This window comes from Scophthalmus maximus, chromosome 12 (assembly GCF_022379125.1).
Source record: "Scophthalmus maximus strain ysfricsl-2021 chromosome 12, ASM2237912v1, whole genome shotgun sequence".
NCBI lineage: Eukaryota > Metazoa > Chordata > Actinopteri > Pleuronectiformes > Scophthalmidae > Scophthalmus > Scophthalmus maximus.
In genome coordinates, this window is record NC_061526.1 from 2,941,114 (window position 1) to 2,962,873 (window position 21,760).

At 40.9% G+C, this 21,760-nt stretch overlaps 1 protein-coding gene across 20 annotated transcripts in view; it reads left to right on the forward strand.

Annotated features, from left to right (window-relative positions):
* The first annotated feature begins 2,810 nt into the window (after positions 1–2,810).
* LOC118288653 (adhesion G protein-coupled receptor L3-like) overlaps positions 2,811–21,760 on the forward strand; it is a 192,960-nt gene continuing 174,010 nt past the window's right edge. For 4 of the 20 annotated variants that reach the window (XM_035615117.2, XM_035615134.2, XM_035615195.2 and 1 more), the window contains exon 1: positions 2,811–3,549. The gene's annotated coding sequence lies outside the window, so the exon portion shown is untranslated. Of the gene's footprint in view, positions 3,568–21,760 lie in introns of all 20 variants that reach the window. The other 16 variants (XM_035615024.2, XM_035615041.2, XM_035615032.2 and 13 more) reach the window with 6 other exon arrangements.

Here is a 21,760-nt window from a genome sequence, read left to right on the forward strand (position 1 = left end):
CAGCTTTATATTTGGCAACAGCAGGTAAGTCGCTGTACAGGGGTTTTATAGTGCCATGCATCACTTTGCGGTGTTCAATTATGTCTGTGTCTCAGGTGCTTAACTCTCTGTATTTAGTAAATCCATTGCTGGCAGCTGGAAATTTTCCATTATTGTACTACACACACTATTATACATATTGCCATGGAACTGAAATGTTGGTGTTGACACAGAAAACAACCATGAAATTAGCCCGTTGTTATACAAATACATTGACTCGGAAACTATGAGCATACTTAAATACAATTAAAAACGTAAACAAAAAACGAACAGGATATTTTCAAGCTGTTATATAAATTGTACAGTCTTAAATTTCAGCTGCCTCTGATAAAATGGAAACACTTAGTTTGTGAAACAAATGCATTTCAATTTACCTTGCTACTAAATAATGATGCAATATGCAGCTTTTGGGGTTGAGTTAAGTATATAGTCTCTTCTACGGCACCTGGAGACAAGTATTATTAATAATAATAAAGTTACCCCATTTCTGTATCAGTGTACTAACTTTGATTCTGAATGTGTGCCAGTGAATCCAAAATGTTGTAACAACTGATACAAACATGCTGCTGTATATTTTATTCAGATAAGTTACATTTAACAAATCAAACTGAACAAACAACAACTCAAATATTAATTTTACACATCAGAGCTCAAATTTAACGTGTTTTACCAGAAACCTTTGGCATATTTACCCTGGAAATATTTCTGCTCTATTATGGAGTCTTTCATTCTATTGATGCTGAGTAGATTTAAACCAAAATAACTTATTTCCAGCAGAAACAAGCTGCAGACACATCACCAGTATAATCGCTGATAAGCTGATGCAACTTCCAACTTTACAGGGTAAACAGAAGTCCATGATTCCCTCTGTCTTTGGTCTCAACCGACTCCTGTGGGAAATACCTGTGTTGTTTGAAGCTCACGGTCCACTCTATGTTCACAAACATGCTGCTAATTTTGCTTTGCGTGTTGCATGGTGCTGGGCAGGTAGTGAAAAATTGGAATTTTTTGGGAGCTTTTTCCTCTGCAGACAGCTGATGTTATTGCTGCCTTGAGGACAGTAAGGTTAGTGACAAATCCTTGCACTGATCCCTTTGCTGCCAATGAGGCACTAGCAGTAATGGAATAAAATTAATTTTTATATTGCTGATGGGTATATTTACTAACATAAAATATGTCATGTACATACTCATAGCTGGATATCATTGTCACTGGGGAAGCTGAGACTGTTGTCTCATTAAAGCCTTTTCCTTTGCTTAAAATAACAGTGCCAGAAACTGACAAGTACAGAATAGAAATACCTTTCTGTTTTAATTCATAATTATATGCTGTTTTAGAGTTACAGTTGACCTTCTTTTAAAAAAGGAAGCAGCTATATTCACGCAATTCAAGGAACATTTCCTTTTGCTTCTATGATTTTCCTTTTAGGTAATGTAACTCGATATGTGGTCGGACTTGCCTTCATTCCGCTGTTTTCTTTAAATGCTTTTCTATTTCAGTGGAGGATTTGTAAGGCTGTTTACACTTCAATCACAGAAGCGCGTTATTCAGATGATAAAAAAGAACCGATTCAATCCTGACTATTCTTTTGTTCTGTTGGCATGTGCATCTTCACTGGTGCTGCAGTATTCACGTTACTGATATTTTGGAGACCGACACTCTTATTTTGTGGTTCTTGTACATTTTTTGGCTGCAGTTTATAGCATGGCACTTAAGGCATTGCTTTGAAGCTACTTGGTTTATGCAAGTGTAATGGCAGGCTGCTTTGGTCAGCGCTCTACCTGGAGAAATCCATTTGAATCGGGGGTGCACGGAAAGTAGTGCCAGCGAGAGATAACGCCGCATCTTTTCAAATGCAGGCAGACAGTTATTTTTCACTGCTGCACTCAGGAGTTCAAGGTGTTTCTCAGACAGGAAACAAGTGCAAAATGTGCTCCACCAGGCCTGTGCTCGCATGGGCTCATTAGTGGAGCACTGGGTGAGGGATTGAATGATTACTTGTTATTGTTTGATTGTAATTAGGATAGTTAAAGTGATTAATTGGCTATAGGATGATTGAGAGGGTGAATGCTGGCTGGCTCCAGCTGTAAGTGTGCCGCAGCTGATGCTGCTTTCAAAGGTCAAGATCAAAGATTTAATGATTCTTTATCCTTAATTTCCCCCCCCTCAAACGACAGTGTCTGAATATTTATCTGCCACTCTTGGGTTGCAATTTTGTGAATCCATTTTTTTCCTGCACGTTTCATGCCATTCCCAGCTGTGGGGAAGAAAAGCAGTCAAAGGATTGGAATGGCTGGAGTTACAGTAGATGTGGTGGAATACTAAGTAGGAGCTACAGCAGCCTCCAGCAAACGGATCTGGATGAATAATTGGCTTTCAGCAAGAAAAGGGACCATTAACTCTTCTTTGAGGATAAACTGTTAAAAAAAACAGATGCAAACACATCTCACACAGGCAAATAATTTCCCCCAGAGAATACAGTTTCTGAATTGATTAACTTTTCTTTTTTTAAACTTAGGCAAACATTTTTTTAATTAAGCTTGCTTGGCAGCATTTCATCTGCCACACCTATAACAACGTGTTTGGCATCTTCACTCATCAACTCCAATCTTCCGGCTGCATTCCCCTTTAATGGACCTATTGATACCAGTTACATTTGCAAGAAGCATTGAATCTTTTAAGAGATAGAGAGAGGCAGTGGATTCCACATAAATATTGCAGTCTCAGGCGCACTGACAGAATGTAATATAACATGGGTGTCCCTCCTCCCAGCCAAAGGCGAGCTAGATTGTGGGTAGAGGGTCCTTTGCTGTGTGGCATGTTATCTCGTGTTTGCTGCTAGGTGGAGCCCGAGTATACGGCGAGAGCGGCAATCCACATCCGAGTTTTGCCTCTCACCTTTCACTGGCTCTCCGAACCCCTCGCTCTCCGTACAGAATCACTCGCAGCCAGTGCGCACAATTGGGTTTGTCATTGTCGCGGAGAGCTCAGTGTTTGGACCAGAACAACTTCGATTCGTCCTCACCCACCCGCGGAGCTTTTCCACACAAGATTCGCCCCCCCCCCCCCCCCTCCTTTTTAAAAAAAATCTTCTGGATACTCTTTTTTTTGTGTGTGTGTGTGTGTGTGTTTGTGTGCGTGAGTGGCGAAGGCTGCTGGCGTTTCGCCTCTCAGCTGTATGGGACGTGATGTAGCCCCCGCACAGGAGGACGCCTCGTGCCATAAAGGGATGTAAGGCACCGCACCGAGGATACAACACGAGGAGGACCTGCCGCCTCATCACCAGGACTCGGGATTCTGGACGCACGGCGTTTTTGGCGAGGATATTGAACGCGGCGAAAGGAGACAACTGTTTTGGATTGGTTGTTTTTGTCGCCTCGACCCTTTCATTAACTCCACTCCTCACGCGCGCGCAGCGAGTAAGGACGGTGCCCGGCGGCTGAAAGACAGTTGCGAGAGAGATCGCACTCTGAATGGAACGGACGCGACGTACGTGCTTGCCTCTCACCGGTGAGTTCTAGATCCGCGGTAAGTGTGCCGTCCCCCAACGAGACGCGCATGTCGCCGCGTCGCGGCTCTGTCCGGGTCCGCCCAGGGCGACGGCAGAGCTCCCGGGTGAAGCCCCGCCGCGGTGCTGCTGTGCTCGGTGATGTCCGCCCCGGCACGCGCTCCGCTCTTAATTACTTTGGCTGGGCCATCGATGCGTTCAGGTGTAATCAGCGCCGACCAACGCGCCGCATATCGATGTCCGATATAAAAATTTAATAAACCTATTGGGTTATAGTGTTGCCTTGTCGATTTTGTGAAATGTCCCTCTTTTTTTTTTTTTAAACCACCCACATGGTGTATAAAATGCCATTTACTGGTCTAAAAATGTCCTCTGTAGAGAAGTTGACAATGGAGGCAAGTTATACGTCATGCAGGCAGTTAGTTATTTTTTTCTAACCAAACCTTGACATTTAAATGGACTATTTGGTGATAAAGCCAAGTTAGTAAAGCGTAATTGTGTGTCTTTCAAATGTGCTTGAATCAATGAATTGTACCAATGCATGGCCTTTCCCCCCCCTCCTGGTGCACGTTGTTGTTCAAAGTGTACCACATATGCAGTGGTGTGAGTGAATGCATTTTTCATGATAGGTTGACTGTGTGAAGAATAAAATATTTCAGTTATTGGTGTAGGTTATATAATAATTTTCTGAATATCCCCTCTAAGTCAGTTGACTTTTTTCAGATTTTCAGTGGTGCCTTTTGGCAGGATACTAGTGCAGAAAAAACATAAATACTGCACAAAAAATATCATCATTATTTAATACACACAGGAAACAAGGGGATGGAGAACGGTGGCCTGTGCTGAGGCAGACCTACTGTCCTGTGTCTGGGAGAGGTGCAGGGTTGAGGGGCCACTGTATACCGAATGCTTTGATGTGAGGACAGCACACTGTCTTTCAACATCATAATCAAAGTGGAAAAAGGTAGCTAACCCCATCACTTTGAATCGGATCTGAAGTTTTCCCGTCACTGCACAATAAGGTTTTCCAGTTCATCGTTTGAAATGTGGTTCATATCTTTGTTGAATCGTATCCTGAATGGTACAATAACTGTGGACCTCGTTCACGAGTAGTTAGACTTTGGCTTTTTGTCTTTCAGTAGTGTGACTGACTGCGGTTTTTTTGCCCACGTTTCAGAATATCATCAACATTCTTGTTGGTTGTTTCCTTTTCTAACAATTAGGGTGCGTTCATTTTGTCCAGGACTGCAGTACCATCTGTCACATAATCTACAGTGCCCTCAAGCAGATGAGACACACACACACGCACACGGTTACTTTTACCAGCAGTAAAAACCTTGACTTCCTCCTTCAGGGGAAACTCGAGGGGACATTTGATGCTTTCTGACTAAACGGTTATGTCAACCTGCACTTTGTTTTCTTGTCTCATGCATTTTGATTCAGCTAAATGCTGCTCTTCGTGGAATATAATCTGGTTATATATTCAACAGCAGTCGAATTTAGCATCTGGTGTCATACCTGATGGGACAGAGCTGTATGAAAAATAATTGTTCCACTGCTTTTCTTGGGGCCGTTGTGTTCTTGCTGACCATAACAGGAGGATAGTGTGCTGAACATGAGCCACTGTTTTACATATTGATAGAATTGGTTATCGCGGGTGAATAAATGGTGAGAAAAAAATCTAACTACCCGGTACTACAGTATAACCCTTAATCTTAGAAAACCCTCATAAGCTGCTTTATGAGATAATTATTATTCCACAATATTTGTTGCGATGTCAATCCAGCACATTGTGCTGGCACATAAAATCTTTCTTCCTGTTGTATTGTGTTGCATGTGTTGTACACACACTGTAATGGGTTAATTTGATTCCCTCATTAGAAAGCATGTTCTTTTTTTTGTCGGGTAGTTTGTATTGTTCTATAGAAATAATACCACTCTTGGTATTGATGTCCCCCCCCCCCAGAAAATGTCATGTCGATTTTCAGCAAGTGATATTCTTTGCATTCGGCAGTTCCACTTAATTTTATTAGATTTTTGTCTCATGGCTCAGATTATGTACAGTGACTGCTTTTTTTGGTGTATTCATGTGGATGATTAGTGCAGTGGCTTATTTGCAAAAAAAAAAAAAAACTTAGTCACACACACACACACTTCCTGCCTGTTTTCTTCGTCCTCTGTTCTTTGTTGCTCAAATTGAAGGTAGTTGTGGTGAATTTCTTTTTTTCTCGTACATTTCTTTGAGACCTGCTCGTTGAAACAACACAAAACCTGTTCTAAAGAACTTTGGCCAAATACTGTCTTACTTGACCCTGGTCAGAAAAGCATTATAGCAACATCACTGTGTGAATAAATCCAATTTTATATCTTTATCTAACTGCAGTGATTTAGCATACCACTGCACAACAGATTTTAATGCTCAAGGTCATGTACTCCACACACTCAAATTTTAGATTCACAATTTATCGTGCTGAATGTACAGTCATCTCTCTCAGGAGCAAAGACTGTTGATTGGTTATGGTTAACTTTTCATGTTTTTACTGCCACCCGTGTACACTGCCACTTATTATGGAAGACATTTATTAGTGTTTTTATTCATCAACTACACAACTACACTACTTCTTCCTTCTAGCTAGTTTTACAGCACTAGTTTCTTTTAGAGATGAAATGATCAGTTGATTAATCGATTAGTAATTTGATAGAAACTATTTAGAAAGAAACGACAAAGCCACTTTAAAGCAAAATCAACTAATTGATCGTTGGTCTTGATAACCAACAAATTCAGCCAACAGAAATGCTGATGCACTGTGTGGCATTGCAGAAGTCATTAATCTAACAAATTTCCCATCACCTTATTTCATAAATGATTGCACTTCAAGACCCACAGACTGCAATATCACTAATGAAAAGAACATAGTTCACAGTCTACTTCATAGTTTCTTATTTTCCACCACATTAGAACATCAGGGCTGAGTGTGGGTCAGGTGTGTTAACTAAAGGCCACGATTCCCAGCACTCGTACATTCCATAAAAGGAAACCCTTTATGCGAAATCTCTTTGCACGACATGACTATCATGATGAGATCTGACTCACTGACGTGTTGGCAGCTCTACATGAGTTCTTTAGAGGGGTAGAAAATAAGGACACTACAGAAGAAGAAACATTTTTTTCACGCAGATTGTCAAAATGATGGATTTTAAATCTGATTTTGCAGTTGAATGATTGTTTACCCCAGCAGCTTGATGCTGACATGTTCAGAGAAATACCTTCAGAGAAGGGAGATGCTTTATATTTGTTGGCTGACTCTTTTTTTGGTCATGCTCGGTGACTAAAAACATACTTTACATGCTCTATACACAGTTTATCTATTAATATTGTAATTAAACCTGTGGCAAAGCAGGATCAGGCAGGCCACCTGCTACACTGTATTCACAGTTCTGTGGGCCAAATCTCACCCACTGCTACAGCGAGGCACTTTTCAAAGGGTCCAAAGACCGGAGTTATCATGCTGTTAGGAGTGAGACAGGTTGATATGCTGGGGCCCTTTCTCTGGCAGGAATGTCACGAAGGAAGAAAAGCAAAAGCTGAAAATGAAAAAGAAAGCACACGGCCTAGGAAAGGTCCTCAAGGTCTGCGCCTCTCAAGACTAGTTGTCCTGTCTCATAAAGACCCCGGACACCAAGGTTTCGACAGAAGCTTTCCCTCTGACCACTGAATTGCAGGAAATGGGCTTACAGCTGAAATGGAGACTTTCCATCAGACTGGTGCCTGATGGAAAGAACAGACAGTTAGTTGCTTGATTATGTGCAGCTCTGTGATGAGTGACCCCAATGTTTGGATGCTTTCAAAGTGTAAATTTAGAAGAAAATGTTAGAGAACACCATTTGTAAAAAAAAATACATGTTGAAGTAAGGTCTTCAGGTTTGTGCACAGCTTTTTTTGAGTGTTTGGCACAATGATTTTTGTGTATTCATCACAGCCCTGGATCCAACATGGGAGCATATATTTTTTCATATCTATAAAATGTGAAGTGCAACTGTAGCCTGATATCTGTGATAAAATATATCATAGTGCTGCAGTAACGTCCGAATTTTGAAAAAAAACTGTTAGGGCAATCACAGCTATGTATGAACTATTGACAGCGAAGAGAAATCAACACTGTTGATTACCTCCCATTCGGTGCCCAAACGTCCAACATTTCCAAAGCACACCCATTATTTACCAGCAGGATGTTGGGGATTATCAAAATCATTCCAGGTCTTTTCTCCGTGGCGGGTTTACAACCAAAAACTTGGTTCAGATGAGAGAGGGAGGCCGTGTGGGGTATTGATGAGCCTCTTTAAATCGCTAACGGATTTGCAGGGATTTCACACCACTCCAGTAAGTCGGTGGTGTGTTGAGGATGTGGGATGAGGTCATGGAAATATTTCACTGGCTTTTTCTTTGACCTGTAATCCTGACAACGAGTCAGAATACAAGGCGAGATGCTACAGTGTTTCCAAGTAGTAGACAAGATCAGTGTTTGACCATTAAAATCAGTTTGTGCCACAATTTCTCTCAACTGTTGTATTAAAGGAACAGAACACACTGAGCTTCGGCTGTGTGCCTGCAAGGCAGGTACATTGTAGAGTGTATATATTGCTATGACCGGTGACGAAATCGTTTAAAAATTGAAAAAAAAACAACAACACAACTCATGTTTTAGACTGCTGTTGTAATTATCTGCTAGCCACCCGTCCGTCCTTAATTTGACACTTAGTTCAGTTGTCCCTAGGGGGGTCAAAACACTTAGCATGCGCATTTTAATACTCAACAACTTCTGCAGGCAAATGAAGTGCAAAGCATTTATAGGCTTGTGCAGATGTGAAATAGTTTCAAGAATGGAAATGCCATCTTTGTATTGAAGTGCAGACTCCTATGTTTCTGCCTGTCCAGAATTCAAATCAGCTTCTCTGTTGTTCTCAGAAATCATACGTGTATCCCAAAAGTTGTGTAACATTTTTAACCTTCTCTCTTCTATGAGAGAGCTGGTCCAAGGCAAATAAATACCCACGAGTGAAATTATACTTTCTCTGCTGGAGATATGGACCCAAAAATGTCAACTTAGCATTTAAAGCAATCCAGGCCACTCTTATGACCCTGTTGGTGGTATTAAAAGGTATCCAAAACCTATCAAACTGACAAAGCCTGACGGAGCCGCAGTACATCAACTCTTTACTACTCTGTAAAATCTGATACATTTGTCTATGTGCATTTCATAGTATGACATCAAGTTTTTTGCAACAATATTGATGGCTTTCCTTTGTACCAAGGTTTTTTTTTCCCCCTCATGAACTTTAGACCAGTGAAGAGGATTCAAACAAAGATGCAATGCTTCTTTGAGACCGAAGCTCTAAAAGAAGTTAATTTATGGCCTGTTTGGGAGGCAGGTTTGGGGTTGAATACATAATAAGGTAGTGCACCTGCAGCCGCATACAAATGAATGGAAATGACGGTTAGTATTTACGCCTCCCTTAACCACTGGGACCTCCTGATCTGACCACTAATTGGCCAGCAAAGAGAAATGAAGATGGCTTCCTAGTTCACATGCTGCTGTATCTGCAAATATGAGGTGCCAATTTGCGCATAGCCATTGTCAAAAATAGTGCACCTTGAACCAAAGTGAAGCACAACAAAAGAAGAATTTTATATTCAGGGAAATGTCAAATAGTCACTTAAATTCATGTTTTGTGCTCTTTGATAATAAAATAAGGTAAGAGACCAGGAATTGAAACAGAATTATAATAATATTCAGTGCAGATATGTAAAAGGCACCCCACTACTCCTACATAGGTGCAAGATTCCTTCATTTTGTTTAATTTAGTGATAATTTAGCATCCCTCTGTGATCATATTGCATGTGTTTGTTGTTATTATGAAGCTCTTTGTGTTTTTTTTGCCGGCCTGGTAGTTGTTTTGTCTCACGTTGTAGTCATTATATATATAACATAGATTAATACATAAAGATATTAGAATAATACTTTTCAAAGTATTGCATTTGCTATTTTATCCTGAGTTTCTATAAACGATGAAAATGTTCTTTAAAGTGTCTTGGAGAGAAAACAGCCTCACATACAGAACCGCCTTGATCCACTACTCAACAGATTGAGGCAAAGCATGTTTCCAATTCAAAATAATTAAATGTTTGGCTTGCAGGGTGTTGTGAAGGCCATGGCATGGAATAACTCTGCTGAAAGTTTTTTGTCAGATGGGATACCAAAAATGACAGGCAGCCCCTACATTGTAAGCCTATTGTAATGTGAAATATATTTAGTATTCATTTTACATCTTTTTTATGGTCCATTTGCGTCTGTGTTGTCTCGATGCATCCCTTTGTCGTCGTTTTGCAACTTTTTGTCATTATTGTGCATTTCTCAGAAGTCATTTTGTCTGTCTTCAGTTATCCATCCGTGCTCGTCTAGGTTGACATCTTCACAATATGCTATTACTTTTGGATACATTTTACAATATAACATTTTTTTCATTCTGCCACACTTTCAGCCATCCAGTTTAAAACGGCTTGTAATGGAACCCAAAGCAGGATTGTCTCACAGAAATGTTGAGTATCTTGCTGAATGTTTTAAAATTAAAATACCATTTCCTCATTCAGAATTTGAGAGGGTAGAATCTTTTGTGCAGGTGGACAGTTAAAAGTATTATCACATAGGGGGAATAGCTCCACAGGGAAAGATCTACGCTTCTATCATGTGATGCCTTTTCTTCTATTTCTTGATAAGAGGAGGCATATTGTGTCGTGCATTAGGCCAAGGTGTATTTGTTGAGTTGATCAGAATCTGATTCCACTTGTGACTTCAAAATATATTGCAGCGTTTCAGCAGCTCCCTCTGTGCTTGTGACTTGGACCAAATTGATTTTCCTAATCAATAAGATAGGATTGGATTTAGGAGTGCGGGAGTGGGGGGTTGGAGCTGGAAGGAAGGACTGCCTCAGCCAGCATGCTCCACAAGAGTAGTGCCTTGTTCACTCCCGTCTTTATCAGCATCTGCTCACGGGGAACTGTGCTTTTTAATTCTTGCCGCTTTGTACACCTGCTATCCTGCTTCATCTCAGGTTGCTATGATGACAGCAGAACTGTGTATCCACTGGCAAATATAAACTTCCCTGCCAGCCCTTTGTCACCTCTGGAATGGAGATGACTGAATTGATGCACCGCCCCAGTGGAGCAAAACCGTTTAAATGACAACACATTTTTGTCTCACCTTGAACTTAATTGACTGCCTGAAAGCTGGCGTTTGAAAAGTGCTGACAGAATGACTTCTCTTGTTGTTCAGTAGCTGTTGACAGAGCCTGTTCTGTCTGTTTTTCAGACCGGCTGTCACACCTGCATGCATCTATACACCACATACATTAGTAAGTCGTCGTAAGGCGTGCGGCATCATGGATTGTTCGTGTTACCCGTATTAGTCTTATTGGGCTTAATGTCATTATGCATTAGTATTTATTGCATTTCTGCAGGGAAGAGAGGTGCCAAATGTTCTCCTTACTATTCAGGGAAGAAATTAAAATGTATAGACCTTATTTAGTCACATTGCTTGTTTGGCTTTAGGAATGGAAATATCTAATGTTATTCCCATTACAGCCTTTTAGTTACAAGAAAATGTTGTTAACAAGGCACCTGATGACAAGTACGTTGACCCCACCAGTGTCTCTGTCAGTCATGACAGCTCCAGCACTGGGTAGCAGTTATGCTGTCACCGGAAAAGACCAGCCCCCCCCCCCTCTCCCCATCCACTTTTACAGTGGTCTTGCCTGTGATGCTGAGCCGCCATGGCACAACGGTGGCAACTGTGGGATTTTTTAGACGGGAGCCACAAGACTGTAATCAGTCATTATGTCAGAAGCGAGCCCCGTGAGCCTCACTCCAGCTCATTCATCCAAATAATAAGCCGCTGATAAAGGCGATGGGGTGCAGGCCGGAACAGAGCCCCCCACGGGCTAGGAGCTAGAAAATGGGGTGGGTCTTTCCTCTCATCTTCCTATGCAGGGATATCACCTTGGTTCAAGGGCTGGATCAAGCACATCATGCGGTGCACTGAAAATTTTGGCTGTTGTTCAAAATCCTCCCTCCAGTTAAGGGCAACACACCTTGTGGTTCTAACAGGTAACTTGTGGGAACAGTGGATAAAATTAACATTACGGTCCATTGCGCTTCTTTTTCCTGTATGATGTTTACAAACTTTAGACTTAGAAACTGTGTTGAATAGACTTATTTGTTCATATGATAAAATTCTACTCTGTCTTTATTTTTTACCAATTAAAAGGTTGGTGGAAGTTTGGGGAAAGATTGGAAATATGTCCTTGACTTTATCATTCTATCTTTGACAAAGTCTGATATATCCTGCATTTTTTAAATACCATACACTATTATCAATAAATTACACCAAACACAAAATCTGTGTTGCAGACAGATGTGAATAAGCTTGGTTTTGTCATTCTTGTGCTATCTAATCATTCGAGTACCACCAAAAGCCTGCTGACAATGTGATATTGAATAAGAAAACAGCCCCCTCCCACTCATAAGCCCAATTCCTTTCCCTTCCACCCTCATGGAGGTTTGTCATTCCATAACAAGGGTCACAGTCTCCCATTGTCTCACTATAGCATTCCTCAGCATGGTAGTATTGACTGGTTCGGCTGGGTGAGCGGTGCCATGTAACATCCATACATAATTGGCAAGACATAATGACAGACAGTGGGAGTTGTGATGTCACATAGTCCTCTCCAGGCAACTGACATCCACTCCCTTCCTGTTCTCCACACTGATACTCTGTCTTCTGACAGAGGCTGCATTGATAGTTGTAGTCATCCGCTTTCCGCACCTCGCTCTAGGTATAAATTAATATTAATATTTTCTTTAAGGTTCTAAAGCAGCTAAGAGCATATAGTATTATGACCAAAATCTCATATCATGATAGCGGTAATTTCATATACAGAATGCAACACATATCACAATGTAGCACATTTTCTGTAAATCCAATAATTAAATAGTTTATATAAAATACCACATGGAAAAGCCTGTGTCTTACAGCACAGAGACATTGATTTTATTTATTTATCGACTGCCACGCTATATTTGGTTCAGTACTGTATGAATGCAAAGATTGGTAGCTAGATTAGTCTCATCAAAATTTTAAGCTTTTATAATCTTTTCATGGACTCCTTTTACCCTCTGGAACTCCATCTCCTCATAGATCCGAAACGCCCCCTCTCTGGGAATCTTCAAAAAACTACAAAAAACCCACCAAGGCCTACAAACCCCCATGACTTTTGTTTGTGAGTAAGTTTGTGTGAATTGTACAGGGTCCTTGGATCCCTTGAAAGGCGCTATATAAAATGAAGTTGTTGTTATTATTATTTTTATAATAAATGTAGCAAAAAGTCATAGGGCACATAGCTTAACACAGTAGTGTACCAGTTGCACTTGGAATAACTGCAGCTTGCCACCGGACAATGAGCTCACTCAGGTCAGGGTAGGCCAACCCTTAATGGGATTTCTGCCCATAATGATTAATAAGGTAGGTGTAGTTATTGCCTTCGTAGTCATCGGTGGAATGCTGGAGTTAAGCAGTTATCCGTAATCTAGTTTCATTACACCTGTGGCTGCAGTTTCTGCTTCCTAATGTATTGTTATGTATTTTTCCCTGTTAATTCCAAGTGCTACATAGTCTCTACTAATGAATAGCCCATTATTGATTGATATAGACAACAAGGGTTGCTTTGTTCCACCATTTTTAACAGCTCACTCTCTACCGAGTAGTATTGAAAGAAGTAGAGAGACGATCCAGTGCTTTTGACGGCTCCAGATTAAAGGTCCATTTAGCTGGGGTTCTGTTGTCACTCATGGGCACTGTGAAAGGTTAGGCTCCTGTAATCTTGTTTATGTTTTTGGTCAGTCGTAAGCCTCCCTAAGCCAGCTTTGTGTCAAACACAGCTGGAAAGGCCTTTGCAATTTCACCAGAGCAGAAATAATTGGGCCAGCAGCTTGGATGCAGCCATGAGACATAGGTAATTTGCTAATTTCTGTCTCTCAGCTGGTGCTATCAGTGCAGAAAGCTGAAGTTTCAGTGTGTAAAAATGATTCACTCTCTTAGTGTGTGGTAGAAGTGGAAATTTCTTTATGCTAAATTGTATCTTTAAGGAGGACTGAAATCCATCATTCACAATGACATTACGAAGCCAATTTACCCTTTTCTCTTTTGTTTCCTGCTTTAGAGTATCTATCACAAAGAAGTGCATATATTCATTAAGTGAACTGCGACAGAGTTGTTATCAATAACCACACCTTCCACACAATCAACAAGAGTCGATGCAAAAACAATCCCAAAATAAGCCTTTTAACTTGAATTTAGCATGAATGACTTTGGGCAACACCTCCAGCAGATGGGGAAATTCGGATTGGAAACTCCACCGAAGCTACTTCTAATTATACTGGCAGTAAAGGACAAAAATTGAGCAGGAATGAAGTGCTTTTTGTGCATCGATTTTCCCCTGCATCTGTGGACTGGAGAGCGAGAGAGACAATTGTAACCTTCTCTATCGCTGCACTGCAGGCAAGCAGGGTAGGGGGTGGGGTCGCTTCAAGCTTTCTTTTTAATACAATGAGAGTATGTACATCAAACCATCCTTCTCATCTAATTAGGAAATGCCATTGAATTGAAAAGGTACCCAGGCGGGTCTGGACAGAGGCCACACAGGCACTTTACCTTTGTAGTTATGATAGTTTTTGTGATCTGTTTTGACATCTGACAAACTCGGACTAACCTTTGGTGCGGATTTTTGTAGCTTGGATGACAAGGTGAGACGAGGCTTGTGGATGGATCCTTTAAGCTCCCCTTACAGATTCTCCCTGAGGATTTATATCCATCTCGAGAGCTGTGTCCTGTGATATAAGCCTTTATTTTGGCAGAATATTTTCTCACCTGGGTATCGGAAGAGTGACTGCCACCTCGATTGCCCCCAGTTCCCTGCAGGATTCCTGCCTGACTCGACTACCGCAGATGCCACCGGACTATAAAAAGATCAGTTACTTTGGAAACAGATGACAGCCTGGCTTTTGTTTGCTTGTTTTCAGATGATGGTTCCCCCTGTTTTCTTTAGAACTTCCCTGGCCGCGTGCTTTGCACAGTCACACCAGCAGATGCGACAATTCGTCATGCATAAGAAACCCCACTCCTCCAGCCATCTGTCTCCGTATGTCTGTTATTGTGCATTGGCAGTTTGTTTTCATATACCCATATACAACTTAAATGGCATGCAAAATATGTTGAACCAATCTTATGACCTCCGAACCTCATTCTAAAATCTCATTTGCGACCTATACATGACCCAGGTAACAGAAACCAGAAAATTATGCTGACTGTCACCGTATATAGTTTGCCATTTACTGCCCTGCTATACTGTTACCGCCACTGGATAACTGGGATGAATTATTATGTCCAGTTAAAATGGAAATATGACCTCTCCTGACCTGATTCCAAGTAGAACCTAACAAAAACAACATGCCAAAACAGGTAAAAAGCAAGATCATTTTAACTGCTCTGGAAACCAGTGAGCAAATTCAGGAGCCATTTTTCCATTTCAACTTACAATTAAAATCATTTCAACTTACAATTTAAAACCCAGTGCATACTGATGAGAATCGATAGGCACAATGGAAAAATGTCAATATTGGACAACTCTGAAATATTTTGCTTTCTGGAATATCTGCGTCTACCCACTACAATCTGCAATGTGTTAAATGTTAGGGAAAGACTACGGTTATGGTAATTAAGCTATAGTTTATGATATAGTTAGGGTTACGCTAATGGTAACTAAAACTGACTTTGAACCTAAGTCGTGACATGCTATGTGCCCATCCACAACCTACACCTTCATTCTCAACCTTGATTTTTAAAGGGAACATTACTTCCTGCAATTGGCACTGGTCATTAATTATCTAATTGTCTAATGCCCATGGTAACGTAATTCCTAGTACTAATACTGTACTGTCAATGACTCTGCTCTTGTTGCGACAGGCCCAATTAGACAACAACAGCAAGAGACTAGTAGGAAGATGCTAGCTGCTTCTAAGATTTCTGGTTTACAATTAGTATGCATCTCCCCCTTCAGATTCTTCTCCCATCCCCCACCCCTTTTCTCTTGCGGACTAGTCACATCCCTGTTCAGATGACCAAGTTTGACATTTGTGGTGACAGTCCGACATGGGAGGTGGGATTTCGCGGTCTTTTGGGGGCACTGTCAGACTGTAGTGTAAAGGATATGCACACCTTGTTCTGTACTGCCAGCAAATGCACATACTGAAGACCATCTAAGCTTTCATTATGTCCTTTTCTCTATGCATAGCTTTCTTGTGATTAGAAGCACCACCTTTTCTTTCCTCACAGTGGCCATGCAATAGCAAGACCTACTGTTTCTTTTCTTCATCCATTTGCTCATTGTGTGTGACCTGATGAGAATATGGCCCTTATCTCTTGCTGTGCCCAAGAAGAATTGAACACCTATCCACAGCCCATATTGTGACATTAAAGCAGTCGATGGTCACATGCTATCACATCAGCCCGTACCATGGAATAATGCAGTGCAGGCTTTCAGTGGTAGGAAGATGCCTATCATTCTTTGCTGAGCTTTTACTCTCCTCGGGGCTACGTGTTTAATATGACTCTACAAATGTGATTTAGTGGGCTGATAGCCTTGGGACTTTTGAGGTCGCTGCTTCAGAGACCGCTGGTGTGTGGTGTATGGCAAAAAAAACACATGTAGGTTAATGTTATCTTGCTGATGTTGGATATGTTGTGGAACTAAAAAAGGGTTTTAGTTTCACCTTCACTGACATTCAGAATTTCCAGATTATTAAACTATTTTCTACAGTTTATTTTTTAATTATGCTTTTGAGCAGTCCCTCCTGCACCTTTCCCTAAAAACATTCTCTCACACAGCATCAAATTCATATGAATTTTTCCCCCTTCAACCCATCCTGTATGTAGATTTATGTCGGAACTGAAGGATGGCTGTTCAATTTTCAGAAAGGATAGCAGCGCTGGTGGCGTCATGTTTGTGTGCGCACGTTATAAAAGCTCTTGTCAGAGGTGCGTTGAGGACGTATGGACCACGCAGCCACGTCATTTTTCCAGACACCGGCCATTTATGTCTCATCCTGTCATTAGCTTGTGTATTGCAGTGATTTGTGATGTGCGTTCTTCTAATCTCTCTTGAACAGAGCATTTGTGTGTGTGTGCGTGCGTGCCTGCGTCCATATGCATTGTCATTCATTGGGCTATTTGAAATCTTAGTCCAGTGGCTGCAAATGTTGTTTTTTTTTTTATCCCTAACGGTTAATAATTTTTGAGATGATGTAAAATGTTACCACCTCAATTGGTCACTCCATTCATCCGTGTAAATGAGGAATCTATGTTGGAAATTAGTCAAAGCCGTTAAAATCGTTGTCTTTTAAATTTTTGCAGAATATCTGATCATGTAAATTGTTTTTCAGTGATGGTTTGAATAAAATCACAATAATATTACTATTATTGAATTTGTATTTTTCTCATTTCAATAGCTTGTTTTCTTCTGACAGATTTGGCACATACTGCGGATAGATGGAATAAAAGCAGGACTGTGATACATTAGACGATGTAGCATATAACTATAATCATTTACTATGAAATGTCTTTCTTGTGTTTCCACACCTGGCCTATATAAACGTCACGACTATTCTCAGCCATTCTCTTGTATCAAACTATAGTTCCACATTTAACCCAATATTTAGTCTCAATAGTCAAAGTGTACTCAGAAGAATCTGTCAGCAGTAGAATTTGTCGACAGCTTGAATCTGTCAGTCACATATGGGTAAACTGCGAGCCAGCATGGGGTCAAACAGTCCATTACTGTGTTGATGCAGTTATAGTTATGTCTTTCTTTGTAGTCACAGTGAAAGGTTGACGTGCCCCCAGATGACCGCCCCCCTCCTCACAGGGGTCCTGCGATATCTCGGTTGTCTCCTTCTGGGCCTGAATGGGCACATTGTGCTGCTGCCCGCTGCTGCTCTGCAGACCACTAGGTCCTCCACACACACCTGTCAAGCCATGTCCTTGGCGCCTTGGGTGCTGAGACACTCCAGAGCCCCCCTGCTGCACACATGGTTATTGAACCCTTGCACACCCACAAACACACACCTAAAAGCAGTCGTATATGAACAAATAATCACACGTGGCTACACCGAAGACACGGACTTGTGTGCACAGAGACATACACAATTCACATAAACAGAGCATGGATACATTCACACGCGCACACGCACGCACACACACGCACACACATTCTAAGACTTGAGTTTATTGGAAACACACTTCAACAACCCTTCGCCTATGCCAAGGTTATATTCAGTGTGCAGGTCGCCTTCAGTATTCAGAAAGGGTCAAGTTCCATATTTGTCAGGCCGGGGAGGGCAAGGGCACAGAAGGTTGGTTGGAGTGCACATGCTTGCACATGGAAGCAGAATAAAAAAGTAACTTGTAACTTGATCCATGTCTTCAATCAGTTGCAGATTTTCTCATTTAAAGTTGAGGGGGGTGGAGCATAGTTAGTTCCACCTACTCACATATAGAAAATGTGTATGGTTAACATTAGTTTTTAAATGATTACCTCATTGAAAGGAAATTAATCAGAAACGGTTTGAATGCTTATTATATTTGAGTATAATAAGTCAATGAATCGGTTAACATAAATGTAATTGCAATGTTGATCATCCATTAATTGTTCATTTCAAAAAAATTGCACACATTCTTTGTGGTTAGAGCCTTTAGAAGGACTATTTGCTGGTTTTCTTTGAATTTTTTATATTTGGTTTGACAAAAGTATACATGAGAAGATATCATCCAGGACTGGAAAAATTATTATAGACATATTAAAATTTGGTTGCATTTCATAGGCCAAACCAATTTTATATTTGAATAAACGTCTGTCATATTAATTGACCATGAAAAAAGTCATATGTTGCATTTGAACTGATGTTTATGATTTTTATTATGTTATCAAAGATAAATACATGTTGGTGGCAGCTTCTCCATTGTGAGAATTTTTTAAGATTTTCTTATTTCTTGAATCATTAGGAACCAAATGGCTTTGAGTTTTTAAATGTTTTTCTGTGAAAAAATAAGCAGTTAGATATTAAGTCTGCGAACCCTCGGGTGTATTTTGTAGACTAAATATCTGCTTGATTAATCAGAGACATATTTGATAGAGGAATTGAGAATGAAAGTACATTAGTTGCAGCTCTTGTTTACACCAAATCACTGTGAAAGATGATGTTTTTAGTGACATTTTAAGAGCACCAAGTAACTCATGACCCACTGAAGGTAAACCTCTTTCTTGATATGTTGCAGCACTCATCTCAAGTACATCCTCTCGGTCTCTCTGAGCATCTCTCTGTGGCATTGGCTGGTAACCCTTCACAGAACAATTGTGCCTCTCCATGTGGCGTCATCCTCAAAGAAAAATGCTAAATGGCTGTTTGTACATGCACACAGCGTGCACTCTCGTGAAGGGCCTATGCTGTCGAGTCCCACTAGTATCATCCATACAATTTTCCCCACTATTGACTTTTATGTTGTGCTGCAAGGTTGGTCATCGTGGTGGGAATATGTATGTATTCCAAATGAAGACAAGCATGATTATCATAATGATATTCCGCTGTTAAGAAAACCAGCTCCGTGGCCCTAGCGGAGGGTAAAATTGCGTGTGACTGTTCGAATGTACGGCATTTTGACAGCTCGTTCTTGACGATACATTTCACGTTTTTACATATTGGGTGTCACAGACACATAAAGCCTTACAAGTATTGGCTTTGAGCGGGGATCGCTTACGAGATCATGTGATAACAGAAATCTCGTTCTGGCTGGAAAAGCAATCTAGGGCCTGAGGACTACAAAAACATAATATTTACATAAGTATTCAAACGCATGAGCTTGCAGACACCCAAATTTAAAACGGAGGTGCTGTGTACAACTTTGGCTGAATGCATTATTCTGGAGACAAATGGGCACAAGCCAGAATACATATATGCAGTTCATAGTAACCTACAAACTCATATCCCAAGGTTCATCCCTTTCCAATTAAGGCCAATTAGGGCCAGTGTATACGGACGTCTTCCAGGGAAGGACTGTAGAGTTCAGTGCTGTGCGTCCCACATCACTTCTTCTCATTGGTATGCCAGCCAGCGCGTGAGAGAGAAATAGGAAGAGAGCGAAAACATAAAGATAATGATAAAGGAAAATAAGAGCGGGGAAGAATCCACAGCACAATGCTACGGAGAAAGGGAATTAGAGTGAGACTAAAGAAGGAGAAAGCAGAGATGTAACTATACATAATCTCACTGTGGTTGCCAGCAACCTCACTCAATTGTTATCAGCTTCTGTGAATTTAATGTGACCCTTGGGGGTAAGGATGCTGCCCATGAATTATAAATAATGCCCATTGACTTCAGTTGGTAACCTTTTCCTCCCTTCCAAATGAGAAGAGCCTGACTGGCTATGATTACTTAACAGATAATAGCAGTGCAATGTAACATGTTAAAGGGCTTGCTTGTATTTAATGCTGTGACTCAGTGATGGATTGTTCTCCTCTGTTTTAACGTTTCTTCAGAATGTCTGTAGGATTTAAATATTTATATGCATAGTCTTTATCCCAGTGTGAGAGGTGTAAAAGTTACAATTGGTGAAAGTCATGGTGTGTTATCCTACAAATGCAGTTTACCTGAGGGTGCAAATGAAATTTTTACAAAGCCAGGTAATTTCTGTCTTATTTAAAAGTCTGTGTAATCTATGGTGTAGTTGAAGAAGTACTAATGGTATATGTTGCATACTTCACACAGGGAGAATGTAGGTTACTCAAGGTTACTTGTACAAGATGCCGCCATTCCAGTACATTTCCTGTTCATTAGCCATATCTCCTTTGCCTCTGGCCTCGGCATGCACGGGACCGGCCCGTCAGTTACAGTGTCACAACCACAGGGTCATTTAATTTAGAGCCCTGCTCCGCCGATTAGGGCCTTTGTTGTGAGCAGCCGTGACTACTGTAACACGGGGGTTTGGGTCAGCGATGGGCACAATAGCTTAGTTACTCTCGCTGACTTCCCCTCTATTGCCTCTCCCTCTCTTTCTCAGCACATTTTCCACTTGGCTGATAAAATAAGCCGGTCTTTGATGAGCTTTGGGCAGGCCACAGCGCTGTGCCTCAGTAAATGCTTTTATAGAGACACACCACAGGCTGTCGACTTGGATCAGTCATACAGCTGCTGCATGAGTCCAGTGCTTCGTCATACGTTCTTTTGTCTCCTGATAGCATTTTCTTTTATTTGACACACAATCATAAGCTAGTGCTAGAGCTGCTAATGAATTAGAAAAATGTCATAAGACAACAATATGGAACTTTTCGCCTAGAGGCAGGAAGGGAATTGGTAGTCCGACCCTGTTTCTTTTCAGTTGGTCAAATTCACACCTAGCACCTTTCATCGTGATTAGTTGTCTACCTCAAGACAGCATGAAGCCCGAGGCTGAGGTAGCCAACAGCTGCAAAGCAAACACAGGACATAGAAGCAGACGGTAAGTGCTATGCAAAAAATAAATAAATAAGTAACGAAAACAATTGATTATGTGGTTTTGCCTTTTCTATCATATTTAGCTTTCAATTAGGTGCAATTTCCTCCACCGCTGTTATAATTCGCCTGTTTAATCTGAACGAATAAGAAAATGTCTGCTTTATCTTTCTCACTCTTATTCTTCATTAGAGCATTAAAAAAAACTACCAGCACAGTTTATTTAGATAAGAAAAAAATCCTGTTGCCATTACTTTTTGTAAGATAGTTGAAACGTGGAGGTCAACTAATTAATTTGTATCCTTTGAAGGAGATGATAGTCAGCTGTTTCAGTGTGACCAGTGACATTATTGTTGATGTCTGCTGTACTGTATCCACACGCAGCATTGATGTCCAGCACATTGTTCCACAGTGAATCACGTTTCAGGGTGAAATCCGATTTGGGCTGAAGTTTATATCAGTGACAGCGGCATAGTCAGGCTGTGTTTTATAACTTTGAAATTTAGAAAGCTATTTCACCATGGGAACCAAAAACAGCACAATAAATAATATTCCAGACAAAA